At 51.1% G+C, this 19,016-nt stretch overlaps 1 non-coding gene across 1 annotated transcript; it reads right to left on the reverse strand.

Moving 5' to 3' along the window:
- Positions 1–3,224: 3,224 nt before the first annotated feature.
- Positions 3,225–3,343, reverse strand: LOC137633376 (5S ribosomal RNA). The gene has a single exon (XR_011042183.1). It is a non-coding gene; the product is annotated as a 5S ribosomal RNA (ribosomal RNA).
- Positions 3,344–19,016: the final 15,673 nt, after the last annotated feature.

The following is a 19,016-nucleotide window of genomic DNA, read 5'->3' on the forward strand; positions in this document are numbered from 1 at the left end:
ACTATTCTGGTGGAGTCGCATTCAAGGGTAAAAAGTGTTTAGTGAAAATGACAAATTCGTAGATAATTTGTATTTTTCCTAACTATACAAACCTTATCTATTTAATAAGGGTATTACTTTCGGCGTAGCTGAAATGACGAGCCATTAAAATTTAACGAGGGTTTACTACCCACACCGCTAGTTAGCGGGGGTAGGGGAGGGTAGCTTGCTAACACCCCCCCCCCCACACACAACTGTGCTTGAGCTCACTTTGCTTGGAGGTAGGACTTCAAGGGCGATAGGGCTGGCAGGCAAGTTTGATTAAATAGCTAAGGTTTGAATAGTTAGGAAAAATTACAAATTCGGAGATAATTTGTATTTTTCCTAACCATACAAACCTTAGCTATTTACATTGGGTTTACCTTTCGGCGTAGCTGAAATGGCGAGCCATTAGAATTTAACGAGGGTGTATTACCCCCACGCTAGTTAGCAGGGGGGTAGGGGAGTGGTAGCTAGCTACCCCTCCCCCCCTCACACACCGGTGAACTGCTTCACTTCACTTAGAGGTAGGACTTGTCTTGGGGGACAGGGCTGGCGGGCAAATATGTGTAAATAGCTAAGGTTTGTATGGTTAGGAAAAATACAAATTATCTCCAAATTTGTCATTTGTTCCGTAACCGAAATACAAACCACGCTATTTACATTGGGTGACTTACCCCTTAGGAAGGGTGGAAAGTCCCAAGCCATACTGGCTTTGGCTTTACCCGGGAACTCAAAATTCGATTGAGTCGCACTCGAGAAAAGGAGTCACTGCACCTCACAAGTTCCTTGCTCCACAAGGAAACGTGTGGCCTACATAAGCTTGTGTGTGAAGGAAGAAGTGTGACCCGTCCTAGGCAGTTGACCTGGAGTTCCAGAAGGAACTCTGGGTTAGGACGTTCCCAATACCACCTCATCAGGGTATGGGGGACGCGACAGTATTGACTCAATACTCGGAACACAAGGAAGCATGGTTTACCTGCAGAGGTTTGAGGTCAGCTATGCAGAGACCAGGATGCTGCTTCCCCAGTAGAGGGGACGATGAAGATAGAAGTAAGGGCCAGACATACTTCTTTCGTTCATGCAGACTAAAACCTGATAACAATGCCCTCAACCTTCTGCTACCTGTCCAAAAAGGAGCCTGAGGTTAGACCAGCTGTTGTGTAGCCACCACAGAGCGATAGAAACGTATCGATACTCCTGTGGGTCACGTCCTGCAGGAAGCGGGCTGCGAAGGTCATTAGACGCTTCCAGACTCCAGCTTGTAGCACCTGCGTCACAGAGTAGTATTACTCGAAGGCGAGGGACGTTGCGATGTATCCGACATCGTGCTGTAGGGCTACGTGACGGGGGAGGGTCTGGAGACAGGTCGAGATGAAAGTCCTTGAGTCCGAGCTGAAGAGGTATACTGGAGACTCTCCCCTGTGTCCTTCCTGTGCTCCCAACCCGGCTGCACGTGAGGACAAACTGCAGCTGTTCCCAAAGATAACCCCTCGATTCCTTTACTGGCAAGAAGGAGAAGGTTTGGGTCATCTGATACAGAATGGAGACTCGAAATCTTGAAGGAGTTGGACCAAAGGGCCAGGACCCCAAGATTCTGAGTCTAGCAAACAACTCAGGAGCGAACCTGAATGTTGCCTTCCCCTATTCCTTAGAAAGGGCGGAGTCGTACGAGACCAAGAAGTTTGCTTACACACTGGCCGAGGCCAGAGTGAGCAGGAGCACCGTCCCCCAAGACGGAATACGATCAGAGGCCTGACGTAATGGTTCTTGAGAAGATCTCTTAAGGGACTAAAAAGTCCGAACCATGCTCCATGGAGGAGGTCTCACTCCGACTGGGGGCAGGGACGTTCGCAGCTTCGCATGAGCGAAGAAAGGTCCAGCGGGAAGGAAAAAGTCTATTCCTTTCAGCCTGAAGGCCAGAGAAAGGCTGAGCGACAGGCTTCATTGCCGAGAGCGGAAAGGAGTTTCCTCCGCCGAAAAGCAATAACTCCGTTATTGCTGGAGAAGAGGTATCTCTCCCACGACACCAACCACAGATGACTCTCCACTTCGCCTGGTAGACCCCTGTGGATGACTATCGCAGGTAACGCGACCTCCGCTCCGCGACTGTAGCGGGTTGTCTCTTCTTGAGGAGGCGGCGTAGTGTCTCCAGGCGTGAAGCCGAAGCGATGCCACGGCTCGTGAAAGATGTTGTAGTGTGGTTGTTTGAGTAGCCTGTGCCGTGGGAGAAGCTCTCCCGGGAGTTCCATCAGGGGAAGCAGAGGGTCCGGAAACCGTTCCGCGTATGGTCACAGTGGAGCTCTCAGGGCCATCGAAAGGTTGACAGACAACCTGGTCTTGTTGAGACCCATTCTCAACAGACAACAATGGTGGGAAGACGCAGGCGTCGATGTTGTCCCACCATCACCGGAAAGCATTTTGCCAAAGAGTCCTGGGGTCTGAGACTGAGGGGAAGAACAGCGGAAGCTTGAAGTTCCAGGCTGTCGCGATCAGGTCCGCCAGGCCAGGACTTGCTGGCTACTAAAAGCCAAAGACCCCCAGGTACCCCTATCTGCGAGGCTCTGCTCAGATAGTCGGAGAGAACATTCCTCTGCCCGGAATGAGCGAGCCGATAGTGGTATAGAGAGGACCTCGGAACATCTCAGTATCTCTACTGCAAGATGCGAAGGTATGAAAATGCGTCCCTTGCTGGTTGGAATACGCCAGTACCATGAAGTCGTCGCGCACGGAGCGACTCGGCAGGAACTGTAGGATCTGTAGAGGGGCCAGACTACGGCCCCTAAGCCTGCCTGAATGATGGAGAGGTATCCTTCAGGTCCTGACCATAGGCCTCAACCGGAACATGCGGCCCCCCCTTTTCTTTGACGAGTCCGAGAACAGCATCAAAATGTGGGGAAAGGACGAGAATATCCACTCCCATCAAGAGGTTCCATAGGTCAACACCCATTGCAGGTCTAAACGTTCCGCTGGTCCCATAGGGGCCAGAAAGTCCGGTTAATCGTTGCTTTGATACCACCGGAACTTGGGCCGCCCCACAGGGAACTTATCCTGAGGCGACCGTTCGGGACTTTAGACGGATCAATGAGGAAAAGAGACCCAGGAAACGTTCCAAGGTAGGGCTGAAAGCTCTGCTTGACTGAGAACAGGTACTGCGACTCTCCTCAGCCTTGCCACAGTCAACTGAAGGGAAGGCTCGGAGAGGGAGGCAACAGCATCTGGCGTCCCCAGGCGGTCACCCATCCAAGTACTGACCAGACCCAACGTTGCTTAACTTTGCTGATCGGACGAGAAGCGGTGTTTCCAACGTGGTAAGGCCGTTGACTCAATATCATGGCTAGATACTCCAGATGTTGAGGCAGAAGCAGAGAAGGCTCCTAGCAAATTACCATGATCCCTCACTCATGGTAAGGACCTGGAAGCTTGTCCCGGCGTTGAAGAAGGTCGAACCCGAGCCTACCGGAGTTGACCAGACCTCCAAAAGGCGAAGGAGGCGGAAGCCTGCTCCTGAGCGGCCATGAGGAAAGCAGGGAGAGTTCTCTGGGGAAAAACCTGCGATGCCGCGGCGGGATTGCCACACCGCATCTTAAGTCTAGGCTGAATTCCAAGAGCTTCCTGGAAGATGGATGGAATGGAAACTGGAAGTACCCGTCCTTCCGATCCAGGGCCTAAGTAGTCCTGCCGCCTCGTTACCAGTCTGATCGATTCTGCTGTTCCACGCTGGACGAAGTTTGTTCGACAAACTTGATCAGAGCTGAGAGGTCGACTACGGAATTCCCGTCTCAGACACTTTCCTACAAGAAAGGATCAACTGAAGAAGCCGGGGGGTGAGGCCGTCGACGACCCTATGGAGGACCTTCTCCTAAGGCATGGATCATTCTGCCCAAACGAGCAAAACTCTTGCCGACCCCATGGCATAGAGGTTCAGTGACACTGAATTCGCTGACAGAGACCGAGAGATGGTAAGAGCGAGGCGCGATATCCTTGGCTGATCACGGATATCGTGCAGGAATCGGCGTCGGGAAGCTGTTATCCGGATGAGTAACCTTAGGCATCCTCCCAGCATGAGACCTGCAAGGGGGGGTTGCCAATCCTAGAGTTTGTGAACTCTGCCGCTCCCTCTAGGATTATGCCCCCCCGGGAGAGCCTCCCGTGCTACCTGTCCCTGACAGGAGGGGACTGCTATTGGACACCTTGTCTTAGCTGCTGTAGCCGGTCCGATAACTTAGGCCGACGAGGCTGAAAGAAGAGGCGCTGGAGGCCTGCAGAGTCTGGAAGAAAGCGCCTTGGAGGAGTGAAAACGGAAGTCGACTTCCTCCGCACAACCGCTGTCCATGTCTCTGTCCTTGGGCACAAACAAGCTCTTCCCAAGGATGGAAGAGTGTCTGAGCTTGTCGACATCCACGGATGAGACACCCGAGAGGAAGCCCTCGGTCACTGCGTCTAGATGGTCCAACATCGAGCTTGCCCGCAAGTTCGAAACTTGGCGACGAAACGCCAAGGAGCTTGAGCCCGAGAGGAGGAAAGTACCCATGACCTTCCTGGAGCTTCCTTGTACAAAACCTCGGGTCGCAACCGAGGAGGGAAAGGACCTGGTAAGCCCCTTCCACGAGATGGAGAAGAGGAAGGGGTAAAACAGTCACCCCTTGCCCGACGGAGAAAACTCGAACGGAAAGCTCCCTGGCAAGACCCTTCCAGGGAATGACGAGGAAGGGCTAACCCAGGTTCTGGAAAGAAGAATGTTGCTCAGACCTCCCTGAAGATTCTTCCTGCTCTTGCATGTGCCATGCTCTGCGTTTACGGGGAGAAGACCGTGTTCTGGAAATACGCTCCAGAAGACTCGCCAGGCTGGCCATGTTGCGAAACCCCGACGGGAATCGTGGTCGCAATCGCCCTGGCGCTCGCGCGATGGAAAATCAATGGTTTGCGCGTGGCTGAACGTGGAAGCGCCCATGCGCGGGCACGCAGGAGCGCAGACGAAAGTGCGCGAGAGAGCGCAGAAGGAGGGCGAGCGTGGTAGGAAGGGCGAGAGCTGGTGGTCGGAATCGGAAAGTTCACAGGCGAGCGATGACCCGTAGGCGAGCAATGGATACTGCAGGAATCGAGCCGACGTTCGCGCGACGGAACACCGTTGGTCCGCGCGATGGAATACCGTTGGTTAGCGCGGGCAAACATTGGAGCGCATGTGCGTGGGCGCGCGGGCACGTGGGCGTGCGGTCGCGCGGGCACGTGGGCGTGTGGTCGCGCAGGCACGTGGGCGCGCGGGTGAGCGCAGGCGGTCGGGAGACCGATGGCGCGTAGGCGGGCGATGGCACGTTGACGAGCGATGGCGCGTCTTGGCAAGCGATGTCCCGTAGGCAAATGAAGGCGCATTGGCAAGCGATGGCGCGTCGGCAAGCGATGGCGCGTTGGCAAGCGACGGCGCGTTGGCGAGCGGTGGTGCATTAACAGAACGCTAACGCGTGAGAGACTAGGGATGGTTAGCGCGCATCGTGCTAAACAGAAGGCGCGCAGGTGCATCAGGAAGGTGAGCGCTGAAGCGAGCTGTCAATCAGGCGATCCTGGACGGTCAGGAAAAACCGTTGGCGCCCATTGGTGCGTGGCAGGAAAGGGCGCGCAGATGTGCGCTGGCGATTGAAGAAAGCTGGCGCACAGAAGGACAGAAGTAAAGGTGAGCGCTGGCGAGCAGGAGGAAGATCTACGGCAAGACTCAGCTACCGGAGATCGTGGTCCACAGCAGGCGAGCGCTAGATCGCTACTGATGATGTCCAAGGGACCTGACACGCGTGGCAGATCGATGGCGATCGTTGACGCGCAGGAGATCGCTGACGAGCAGGTGAACGTTGACGCGTCTGTGGTCGCTGGCGAGCTGGTGATCGCTGGCGAGCAGAAGGCAACGCATGGAATCCTGTGCGTAGAAGAAGAGTCCTTGTCCAAGACCTGAACCGAAGTTCTAGATTGCGCAGGCGAACGTGGGCGCACAGGGCGCGTAACAGGAACCAACAGGAACAGCAGCGATGATCATCAGGAGAGCGCTGACGAACAGGAGAGCGCTGGCGAACAAGAGAGTGCTGGCGAACAGGAGCGCGCTAGCAATCAGGAAAACGCTGATGAGCAGGAGAGCGCCTGTGCGCTAACACTGAGCAGGAGAGCGCCTGTGCGCTAACACTGAGCAGGAGAGACCACTGCATAAAGGCGCGCAGGGGAACCCTGACATGCAAGGGAAGCACCCCCGTGGGAGGCAACCCTTTCGAAGGGACCGTTGTCCGTCGGAAGACCGTTGTCCGTCGGAAGACGAGGCCAGACTGCTGTCCATCTGCACCAGGGGCGGAAGGTCAAGAAGGCGTTGGAGATCGATCCCCGGAGAGATCTAAAGAGGAAGGAGCTGCAGGCTGCAAACGGAGATTCAAAAAGGCGCCTCTTAGCACCCTTATAGGGAGATGGAAGGCCCTTACTACGTAGCGGACAGTGAGCCTTACGGCGAAGGCAGCCAACAGCAACAACAGCAGAAGAGTCCTCCGAAGAGGAGTCTCTATGAGAGTACTCTCTCGCGAACGAAAGAGAAACACTTCGTAGAAGAGACGGGTCAGCCAGTGACCTAAAAAGAGCAATCCTCCGAAGAGGGGCTCCTGCAGTTGCCCAGCCCCTTGAGCGTAACTGCAGGTGCGACCGCTCAGCACCAAGAGCATAGTCGCACAAAAAAAAGGCAAGAGAAGAACCCCCAAAGGGGAAAAACTCAAGCCTGGACAGGAAAACTTCCCTCGAAAGGAAAGTTCCCCACCCAAGGAGGCGAGCCTCCTGAGTGTTCTAAAATGAACTGGAGAGCTGTCAATCATCACGGGAGTACTTCCAGGAGAAGGAGACACGCCCCTGACGAAGGTCTATAGGGAAGGCAGCAACAGCCGAATCCCCAGGACTCAACAAGACAGCTAACTCCGTTGTCACATTACAGAAACGAACTAGATCGGTAACTGTGAAAAATAAAAACAAAAATGGAGTTTTTATGATAAAACAAAGTTTTGTGAATACTTACCTGGCAGTTATATATACATAGCTAATAATCTCTCTATTTCAGCAGAATTTTTCTAAACATGGCAACCGCCTTGTGGTGGTTGGGTGGTAACACCCGTTAAAGAGTGGTAGGAGGAATCATTCCCGTTTTCTGTTCTTCAGTTCATCTATGCCCGACCTGTCTCCTGAGGGGAGGTGGGTGGGCCTTCGAATGTATATATAACTGCCAGGTAAGTATTCACAAAACTTTGTTTTATCATAAAAATGTTATTTTCATTAGTAAAATAAATTTTTGAATATACTTACCCGATAATCATGTAGCTGTCAACTCCGTTGCCCGACAGAATTCTACGGGAGGGATACGCCAGCTATCACTATACTAGAAGGGGGTGTACTCACCAGCGCCACCTGTGGCCAGGTACTGCAGTACTTCTTGTTGACACCACCTCACTTTTTCCTCGGTCCACTGGTTCTCTATGGGGAGGAAGGGTGGGTCAATTAAATCATGATTATCGGGTAAGTATATTCAAAAATTTATTTTACTAATGAAAATAACATTTTTCAATATTAAACTTACCCGATAATCATGTAGCTGATTCACACCCAGGGGGGTGGGTGAAAACCAGTGTACATGACTAAAGGATAGCTAAGTATCCCGTATTTCATATAATCAGTTATTTCAGAATAACAATGAAATAATAAGTACCTGGTAAGGAAGTCGACTTGAACCGTTACTCTGCCTTTATTAAGTTCGTCTTCCTTACTGAGCGCAGCGTTCCTCTTAGGAGGCTGAATCAACTCTAAGGTGCTAAAGTATACAGGGCTGCAACCCATACTAAAGGACCTCTACACAACCTCTAACCCAGGCGCTTCTCAAGAATGAATTGACCACCCGCCAAATCAAAAAGGATGCGGAAGGCTTCTTAGCCTACCGTAACAACCCAAAAAACAACAATAAAAGCATTCAAGAGAAAGGTTAAAAAAGGTTATGGGATTAAGGGAATGTAGTGGCTGAGCCCTCACCTACTACTGCACTCGCTGCTACGAATGGTCCCAGGGTGTAGCAGTTCTCGTAAAGAGACTGGACATCTTTAAGATAAAATGATGCAAACACTGACTTGCTCCTCCAATAAGTTGCATCCATAATGCTCTGCAGAGAACGGTTCTTATTAAAGGCCATCGAAGTGGCTACGGCTCTCACTTCGTGGGTCCTTACCTTCAGCAAAGCAAGGTCTTCATCCTTCATGTGAGAATGGGCTTCTCTAATCAGAAGCCTTATATAATACGAAACTCCGTTTTTGGACATGGGCATCGAAGGTTTCTTGATTGCACACCATAAGGCTTCTGACTGTCCTCGTATAGGTTTTGACCTATTAAGATAATATTTCAGAGCTCTGACAGGGCAAAGAACTCTTTCTAGCTCGTTACCTACCATGTTGGAAAGGCTAGGAATTTCAAACGATCTAGGCCAAGGACGTGAAGGAAGTTCATTCTTAGCTAAAAAACCGAGCTGTAAAGAACATGTTGCAGATTCGGATGTGAACCCAATGTTCTTGCTGAAGGCATGAACCTCACTGACTCTTTTAGCTGTTGCAAGGCAGACGAGGAAAAGAGTCTTGAGGGTAAGGTCCTTGAAGGAAGCTGACTGGAGAGGTTCGAACCTAGGAGACATAAGGAACCTTAAGACTACGTCTAGATTCCAGCCTGGAGTGGGTAAACGACGTTCTTTAGAAGTCTCAAAAGACTTAAGGATGTCTTGAAGGTCCTTGTTGGAAGAAAGGTCCAAACCTCTGTGGCGGAGAACTGAAGCCAACATACTTCTGTACCCTTTAATCGTAGGAGCCGAAAGGGATCTCTCATTCCTTAGATGTAATAGGAAGTCAGCTATTTGGGTTACAGAGGTATTGGTAGAGGAAACTGCATTGGCTCTACACCAGCTTCGGAAGACTTCCCACTTGGATTGGTAGACTCTACGAGTGGATACCCTCCTTGCTCTGGCAATCGCACTGGCTGCCTCCTTCGAAAAGCCTCTAGCTCTAGCGAATCTTTCGACAGTCTGAAGGCAGTCAGACGAAGAGCGTGGAGGTTTGGGTGCACCTTGTCTACGTGAGGTTGACGTAGAAGGTCCACTCTTAGAGGGAGAGTCCTGGGGACGTCGACCAGCCATTGTAGTACCTCTGTGAACCATTCTCTTGCAGGCCAAAGGGGAGCAACCAGCGTCAGCCGTGTCCCTTCGTGCGAGACGAACTTCTGAATGACTCTGTTGATAATCTTGAACGGTGGGAATGCGTACAGGTCGAGATGGGACCAATTCAGCAGAAAAGCATCCACATGAACTGCTGCTGGGTCTGGAACTGGGGAACAGTACAAAGGAAGCCTCTTGGTCATGGAGGTGGCAAACAGATCTATCGTAGGCTGGCCCCACAAGGTCCAAAGTCTGTTGCACACGCTCTTGTGAAGGGTCCATTCCGTGGGGATGACTTGATCTTTTCTGCTTAGGCGATCTGCTGAGACGTTCATGTTGCCCTGAATGAACCTCGTTACTAGAGTGAGGTTTAGACTTCTTGACCAAATGAGGAGGTCCCTTGCTATCTCGTACAGGCTCCTCGAATGGGTCCCTCCCTGCTTGGAGATGTAAGCCAAGGCTGTGGTGTTGTCGGAGTTCACCTCCACCACCTTGCCTAGCAGGAGGGACTTGAAGTTCATTAGGGCCATATGAACTGCCAGTAGCTCCTTGCAGTTGATGTGGAGCGTTTCCTGTTCCCTGTTCCACGTTCCCGAGCATTCCTGTCCGTTCAAGGTCGCGCCCCAGCCCGAGTCTGATGCATCCGAGAAGAGATGAAGATTGGGGGTCTGAATCGCTAACGATAGGCCCTCCTTGAGAAGGAGGTTGGTCTTCCACCACAAGAGAGTGGTCTTCATCTCTTTGGTGACCGGGATAGAGACTGCTTCGAGCGTCAAATCCTTGTCCCAATGAGCTGCTAGATGGAATTGGAGAGGGCGGAGGTGGAGTCTCCCTAACTCGACGAACAGGGCTAATGATGACAGGGTCCCTGTGAGACTCATCCACTGTCTCACCGAGCAACTGTTCCTCTTCAGCATGCTCAGGATGCAATCTAGGGCTTGGCTTATCCTTGGGGCCGATGGAAAAGCCCGAAAATCCTGACTCCGAATCTCCATTCCCAGGTAAACTATGGATTGGGAGGGAATGAGCTGGGACTTTTCTAAGTTGACTAACAGACCCAGTTCCTTGATCAAGTCTAAAGTCCAGTTGAGACTCTCCAGACAGCGACGACTCGTGGAGGCTCTCAACAGCCAGTCGTCTAAATAAAGGGAGGCTCTGATGTCTGATAGGTGGAGGAATTTTGCAATATTCCTCATCAGATGCGTAAACACCATAGGAGCTGTGCTTAGGCCAAAACACAGGGCTTGGAATTGGTACACAACCTTTCCAAAAACGAATCTCAGGAAAGGTTGGGAGTCTGGATGAATAGGAACGTGAAAGTAAGCGTCTTTCAGATCCAACGATACCATCCAGTCCTCCTGCCTGACCGCTGCTAGGACCGACTTCGTCGTCTCCATAGTGAACGTCTGCTTGGTGACATAAGCATTGAGCGCGCTGACGTCCAGCACCGGTCTCCAACCTCCTGTCTTCTTGGCCACCAGAAAGAGACGGTTGTAGAAGCCCGGGGATTGATGGTCCCGGACTATAACCACTGCCTTCTTCTGTAACAGGAGCGACACCTCCTGGTGCAACGATAGCCTCTTTTCCTTTTCCTTGTAGTTGGGAGAGAGGTTGATGGGAGAAGTGGTCAGAGGGGGTTTGCGGCAGAATGGTATCCTGTAACCCTCCCTTAGCCACCTGACAGACTGGGCGTCTGCACCTCTCCTTTCCCAAGCTTGCCAGAAGGTCTTGAGTCTGGCTCCTACTGCTGTCTGGAGAGGAGGAGAGTCAGTGTTTGCCTTTTGAAGTCTTGGGACCTTTCCTAGACTTGCTCCTGGAAGAGTCTGGACGGGAGCTTCCTCGGCTGGGGGCTCTGCCACGAAAGGGCGGAATAAACCTTGTAGTAGGAGTATCAGCCACTGGGGTGCGGTAAGTCCTGGGAACTGAGGGAGCAACCTTAGTCTTACGAGCTGAAGAGGCCACAAGATCATGAGTGTCCTTCTGAATCAGGGCCGCAGACAAATCCTTGATAAGCTCTTCGGGAAACAAGAACTTAGAAAGCGGAGCAAAAAGGAGTTGAGACCTTTGACAAGGTGTGATGCTGGAAGAAAGAAAGGTGCAAAGTTGCTCCCTTTTCTTAAGAACTCCTGACACAAACATTGAAGCAAGCTCGCCAGACCCATCCCGAATTGCTTTATCCATGCAGGACATTAAAAGCATGGCCGAGTCCTTGTCCGCAGGGGAGGTCTTCTTGCTCAGGGCCCCCAGGCACCAGTCTAGAAAATTGAACATCTCAAAGGCACGAAATACACCCTTTAGGAAGTGGTCTAAATCGGAGAAGGTCCAGCAAACCTTAGAGCGCCTCATTGCTGATCTACGAGGAGAGTCGACCAAACTTGAGAAGTCAGCCTGGGCAGAGGCAGGGACTCCCAAGCCTGGTTCCTCTCCTGTGGCATACCATACACCCGCCTTAGAAGTGAGCTTAGTAGGTGGGAACATAAAGGAAGTCTTCCCTAGTTGCTGTTTAGACTGCAACCACTCCCCTAATATTCTTAAAGCTCTCTTAGAAGACCTAGCAAAGACGAGCTTAGTATAAGTTGACTTAACAGGTTGCATGCCCAGCGAAAACTCAGATGGAGGAGAGCGGGGGGTAGCAGAAACAAAATGGTCCGGGTATACCTCTCTGAAAAGAGCCAGGACCTTACGAAAGTCAATGGGTAGAGGAGAAGACTTGGGTTCTTCTACGTCTGATGAGGGATCCAGGTGCGCAGCTTCCTCATCAGAAACCTCATCACCAGAGTGTAGCGAAGTGAGAGGTAATGTAACAGTGGTATGCTGAACAGCAGAATCTGAACAAGCGGGTGCATAAACGCTTGTGGTTTCATCCTCAAGTCTCTGTTGTTGAGTTAAAACCTGAGGTTCAGGCTGCAAAGACTGGTCAGGAAGAGTAGAGGAAGGTAGGCGCATGGGTTGAGGTGGCTGACTCCTAGCATGAGACTCTTGTCTCAAGAGTTGCGCTTGCTGTAAGGGTAGCGGATGCGCAGTAGCAGGTTCCTGAGGAACGAGTTGAGGTTCCTGAGGTGTGAGCTGCGAGAGTTGAGGTAGCGGCTGCGCAGAACGCAGTTCTTGTCTCGCGAGTTGAGGTTCCTGAGGTGCTAGCCTAAGGAGTTGAGGCTCTCGCCTTGAGGAGGGTTGAGGTCGCTGCAGCGAGTGCTGAGGTGGCTGCCTCATGGATGGAAGAGGTTGTCGTACCTCAAGAGATTGTTGCCTCGCTGGTGGAACCGCAGGCGGAAGCGGAGGAAGTAAGGCATAAGACTCCTGCTCCCATTGCTGAGGCTGCCTTAAGGAAGGCGGAGGTTGTTGCACACCGCTGGTAACTGGCAACTCAGTACGCGGTAAGGTATCCTGAGGAACCTCAACTTCGTACGCCTGGCAGACTGGACTGCGGTGAGGCGGAGCGATCGCAGGAGGAGGTGTAACCTTCTCAGCCTGACACTCACGCATTAAGACCGCAAGCTGTGACTGCATGGACTGCAGCAAAGTCATCTTGGGGTCGACAGACGCTAAGGTCTGCTGAGGCAAAGCCTTAACAGAAGATGAGGTCTGTTGCGGCATCACCTTACCTCTCTTAGGAGGTGTGCAGTCACCTGATGACTGCGGAGAGTCAGAGCTAATCCAATGACTGCAACCAGGTTGTAGAGCTCTTGAGGTCTGGACTTTGCGTTTGAGAGGTCTTGAGACCTGAGTCCAGCGTTTTCTCCCTGACATCTCTTCTGCAGACGAGTAAAAGACGGGCTCAATCGTCTGCGGGTGGGAGTGACGGTCTCTGTAAGACACGCCCGCAACCACCGAGGATACTTCTGTGCGCCGATCAAGGCCTGCCGAACCCTTTTGCCCTTCGACATTGCTTCTCCCCTGGGCTTGGGAGCTTGCAAGAGGTCCCGGACTGGGAGGACGACTGGCACGCACAGAAGTACCCTCACGCACCACACTGACACTGACACTAGCACTTGGCACTGCACTGACACTAGCACTTGGCACAGCACTGGCACTATCAACTCCCACTGCACTTTTAACCTTAAGTTCTTTGACTTCTGCCATAAGAGACTTATGGTCACTAACCACCGATTCCACTTTGTCACCTAAAGCCTGAATGGCACGCAAAACATCGGACATATCAGGTTGAGCACAAATAGAAGGTTCGGGGGTAGCCACTACAGGGGGAGGAAAAGGTTGAGGATCATGAGGTGAGGAAAAAAGTGAAGAGCGAGAAGAACTCCTCCTAACTCTCTCTCTCTCTAACTTGGTTGAATATTTCAGGAATCGAACAAATTCAAGTTCCGAAAGTCCGGCGCATTCCTCACATCGATCTTCCAACTGACAGGGTCTTTCCCTACAGTCAGAACAAGCGGTGTGAGGATCAACCGAGGCCTTCGGAACACGCCTATTACAAGACCTACATCGTCTATGGGGTGGGGCTTGTGAAAGGTCAGACATCTTGAATCAAAGAGTTAGTCAAGGGGGATTCCAAATCAAGCAAAAAGATCGTTAACCATTAATCAAAACCAAATAAAAGCTATCTAAGCTAATTAGAAAGGTTTCCAGTATAGCGACAGCTGAAATCTTAGAGAAATACTTCACCAAAAACCGTGAACAGAACTCCAAAATCATAAGCGTATCCCAGAATGTCTTGCCGGAAGCACGACAGAGGAAAAAGTGAGGTGGTGTCAACAAGAAGTACTGCAGTACCTGGCCACAGGTGGCGCTGGTGAGTACAACCCCTTCTAGTATAGTGATAGCTGGCGTATCCCTCCCGTAGAATTCTGTCGGGCAACGGAGTTGACAGCTACATGATTATCGGGTAAGTTTAATATTGAAAAACTCCATTTTTATGAATAGAACTTACCTGGCAGTTATATATACATAGCTGATTAACACACTTGGAGGAGGGTGATAGACAGTAAACATCGTTGGGGAAACAACCAAAAAAGCTGTAGGATAAATAAACACCTTGATTCCTTACCTGCTAAGGTAGCTGACTTCAAAGGTTCCTGCCTCTTGAGTCGCTTTCCCTTAGGAGTGTCGGCCAGGATGTGACCTGCAGTGCTGAAAACACTCAATCGAGTCTGTCAACGGGGTGAGACCAACAATCTGACTAGACTTCAGGACTACATATTGCCCAAAATAAAAACTGCAACCTTACCAAACCAACCACCTAACATTTGCAAAGTAGATAAAAATTATCTAACTAGACTGAGGAGACTGTACACAAGTCGAAGTCCTCAGACAACCAATAAAAAACACCAACCTACGCACAAGTATACAAAACTAAGGTTGAGGGAAGGTAGTAACTCCTTTGCCTAATACAGAAGCCGTAGCTACGTATGGGCCCAAGGTATAGCATTTCTCATAATCCACTCTCACCTCTCTGAGGTAATGAGAGGCGAACACAGAGTTGCTCCTCCAGAATGTCGCATCCATAATTTGACGGAGCGACATGTTCTTGCGGTAAGCAAGCGAGGTCGCAATGGCTCTCACTTCGTGAGCTTGCACTTTTAAAAGTCTGAAGTGTTCCTCCTCACACAAGAGATGCGCTTCTCTTATCACTTCCCTCAGGAAAAAGGACAAAGCGTTCTTGGAAAGGGGCTTCTGAGGATCTTTCACAGAACACCACAGGGAGCTAGAAGAGCCTCTCACATTTTTTGTGCGAGACAAGTAGGTCTTGAGGGCTCGTACTGGACAGAGAAGCCTCTCTTGCTCTTGACCCACTAGGTTGGTCAAGTTAGGAACCTCAAAGGTCCTTGGCCAGGGCTTAGAAGGGTTCTCGTTCTTAGCGAGAAAGTCTAATCTTAAGGCACAAACTGCCCCATTCAGATTGAAGCCTACCTGTTTTTCAATTGCATGGACTTCACTGACTCTTTTAGCTGTTGCTAAGGCCAAAAGAAAGAGGGTTTTCTTGGTAACCTCCCTAAGGGGAGCCTGTGAGATGGGCTTAAATCTCTTGGTGCACAGAAATTTAAGAACCACATCAAGGTTCCAAGAAGGGGGCTTTAACTAGGTCTGCTTGGTCGTCTCAAAAGACTTCAAGAGGTCATGTAAATCCTTATCGCGAGACAAGTCCAAGCCCCTATGCCGACAGACGGAAGAGAGCATACTTTTGTACCCCTTGATAGTGGACACAGCTAGCTTAGCGTCCTGCCTGAGGTACAACAAGAAATCCGCAATCTGGCTCACAGAGGTAGTGGATGAGGAAATCTTGTGCTTCCTACACCAAGCTCTAAAAGTCTCCCACTTGGACTGGTAGACCCTCTGCGAAGAGACCCTCCTCGCTCTGGCGATAGCTTTCGCAGCTTGCGCTGAAAAGCCTCTCGATCTGACAAGCTTCTTGATAGTCTGAAGGCAGTCAGATTGAGAGCGAGGGGGTTTTGATGATATCTCTCGAAGTGGGGTTGTCTGAGCAGATTTGGACTTGCAGGGAGGCTTCTTGGAAAGTCGATCAACAAGTCCACCACCTCCGTGAACCATTCCCTCATCGGCCAGAACGGAGCTATCAGGATCATCCGTCCCGAATCGAGGAGAGCGAATTTCCTGACTACCAGATTGATGATCTTGAACGGGGGAAAAGCATAAGTGTCCATCCCCGTCCAATCCATCAAAAAGGCGTCTACTGCAATTGCCTCCTTGTCCAGAACTAGGGAGCAATAGATGGGGATCCTCTTGGATAAGTTGGAGGCGAAAAGATCGATGAGGGGTCTCCCCCCACAGCCTCCAGAGACTCTGACAGACCTGTTGGTTGAGGGTCCATTCTGTGGGAAGGACCTGCCCTTTCCTGCTGAGCATGTCCGCCCTCACATTCTTCTGTCCCTGAACAAACCTCGCCAGCAGGTTTATCCTGTTCTCCTTCGCCCAAAGAAGGAGCTCTCTTGCTGTCTCGAACAGAGACAGAGAGTGAGTCCCTCCTTGCTTCCTGATGTAAGCAAGAGCTGTGGTGTTGTCTGAGTTGACCTCCACAATCTTCCCAGACACAAAGTCATTGAAGGCCTTTAGCCCCAGAAAAATGGCCATCAGCTCCTTGTTGTTGATGTGCCATCCCAGCTGAATTCCTTCCCAATAGCCTGAGACCTACTTGCTTCCTAGTGTTGCCCCCCAGCCTGACTCTGATGCGTCTGAAAACAACACTAGGTCTGGGTTCTTCTTGTGTAAGGAGATCCCTTCCCCTAACAAGGTTGGGTCCAGCCACCACTTCAGAAGATTCTTGACTTCTGTTGGAATGGGGAAGGAAAAGGAGTCTTCCTGCATCTTTCTGTTCCACGTCTTCGAAAGAAAGTGCTGAAGAGGCCTTAGGTGGAGTCTCCCCAGAGAGACAAACTGTTCGAGGGAGGATAGAGTCCCCAGCAAACTCATCCACTCCTTCGCTGTGCACCTCTTCTTGTCCAGGAAAGTTCTGACTTTTACGAGACACTTGGTCTGTCTTTCCTGAGAGGGAGAAGCCCGAAAAAGAACTGAATTCAGAACTATCCCCAAATAGAGAATAGTCTGATTTGAGACTTCTCCCTGTTGATGACCAGGCCTAGATCTTGAGCCATCATAAAAGTCTTCCGTAAATCCTCCAGACATTTCTCCCTCGATCGTGAACGAATCAGCCAATCGTCCAGATAGAAGGATATCCTTATCCCCTCCTGATGCAGCCAACCTGACACATTCGCCATTATCCTGGTGAAGACTTGAGGAGCCGTGCTGAGACCGAAGCAAAGAGCTCTGAATTGGAAGCACTTGCCCTGCATTACAAATCTCAGGTACTTCCTTGAAGTCGGATGGATGGGGACATGGAAATACGCGTCCTGCAAGTCGAGGGACACCATCCAGTCCCCTGGACGTACTGACGTCAGCACCGACTGAGTCGTCTCCATGGAGAACTTTGTCTTCTCCACAAAGACGTTGAGAGAGCTGACATCCAGGACGGGTCTCCATCCGCCCGAGTTCTTGGGGACCAGAAACAGGCGATTGTAAAAGCCTGGGGAGGATAGATCCCGAACCGGTTGTATCGCTCTCTTGTCTAGCATTTGGTCGACAAGGTCTATTAGGGCCTTCTGTTTCCACGGATCTGAGTACCGGGCTACTAAGGCCAGCGGAGCATCTGCGAGAGGAGGTTTTTTCAGAAAGGGGATCTTGTATCCTTCCTTGATGACTGAGAGGGACCAGGTGTCCGCCCCTCTCCTCTTCCAAGACTGCCAAAAACCTGACAGTCTTGCGCCTACTGTCTGGAGGAGACGAACTTCATTTTCTGGAGCGAGGTCTGAAAGAACCCCTGGTAGATCTTGGTCCTGATTCTTGCCTTCTCCCTCTAAAATCTGGTCTTGAAGTAATCCTGCCCCGAAAGGGCTGCTGGAATCTCCTTTCCTCCCGTTTCGAAGAAGAAGGAGGGGCTGCCAAGGGCTTACGAGCAGAACGAGATAAAAGGTCTTGGGTGGCTTTTTGGGCCAGAGAAAGCGTAATGTCATTAACCAGGGACTCAGGAAAAAGATGTTGAGAGAGGGGGGCGTAAAGAAGCTCAGACTTTTGTGCAGTGGTAACAGACCTAGAAGCAAAAGAGCAAAGCAGAGCTCTCTTCTTTAGGATCCCAGCTGAGAACAGCGCAGCCAACTCATTCGCCCCATCTCTGAGGGCCTTGTCCATACAGGACATAATACTGGTAAGGTCCCTAGATCCTTCCATCTGGTCAGTTTTCCTTGCGAGAGTCCCAAGCGACCAGTCTAGAAAACTAAAAACCTCAAAGGCTCTAAAAATACCTTTGACGAGATGATCCAGCTCCGACATCGACCACATGACCTTGGCTGAGTTGAGAGCATGCCTTCTAGCAGAGTCCACTAAACCAGAGAAGTCACCCTTGGAGGAGGAAGGCACTCCCAGACCCAAAGGTTCCCCAGTTGCATACCACATACCCGCTTTTGAAGCAAGACGAGCTGGTGGAAACGAGAAGGAAGTCTTAACTGCTTGTCTCCGCTCCTTCATCCAGTCATCAATCTTCGTAAGAGCCTTCTTTGCGGAAATAGACAGTTTCATCTTGATGAAGGCCGACTGTTTCTTGGCCTTCTTTCTGTTAAATTGGGACTGAGGAGATTGAGGGGCAGCAGGTTGGAATTCCTCTCCAAAAAGTTCAAGAAGGGAGCGAGAGAGAACTTTGTAATCTCCCGCAGCGTCGGCAGGATTATCATCGTCATCAGAAACATCCTCGAGGTCCTGATCCACATCTGCAATATCCTTCGAACGAGAAGAAGGATCCTTAGAACCCGACAAGGGCAAATCAAAGGCATCGTCCTGCAAAAGACGGGTTGCATCCTGGAGTCCAGCGCTAGAAGAATCCTTGGAACGAGAGGCAGTATCGTCCCGAAGAGGCAGGCTGGTATCGCCCTGGCACCGAGAACGAGAGGCAGAGTCGTTCTGATGTCGAGAGCGAGAGGCGGTATCGTCCTGGCGTCAAGAACGAGAGGCGGTATCGTCGTGGCGTCGAGAACTAGGGTCAGTATCCTCGAGGCGTTGTGAACGAGAGGAAGTATCGTCGTGGCGAAGCGAACGAGAGGAGGTATCGTCGCGGCGAAGCGAACGAGAGGAGGTATCGTGCTGGTATCGTGAACGGGAGGTGGTATCGTCTTGGCATCGAGAACGAGAAGCAGCATCGTTCGATAAAGTATCGTCTCGGTATCGAGAACGAGAAACCGTATAGTCCTGGTATCGAGAAGAAGTATCGCCAGGCGAAAGCACACATTCCTCATCCTGGCGTAGAGAGGGAGAAGTTTTCTTTAAAGAAGAACTCCGTTCTCTC

The sequence above is a fragment of the Palaemon carinicauda genome, chromosome 42 (assembly GCF_036898095.1).
Source record: "Palaemon carinicauda isolate YSFRI2023 chromosome 42, ASM3689809v2, whole genome shotgun sequence".
Lineage (NCBI taxonomy): Eukaryota > Metazoa > Arthropoda > Malacostraca > Decapoda > Palaemonidae > Palaemon > Palaemon carinicauda.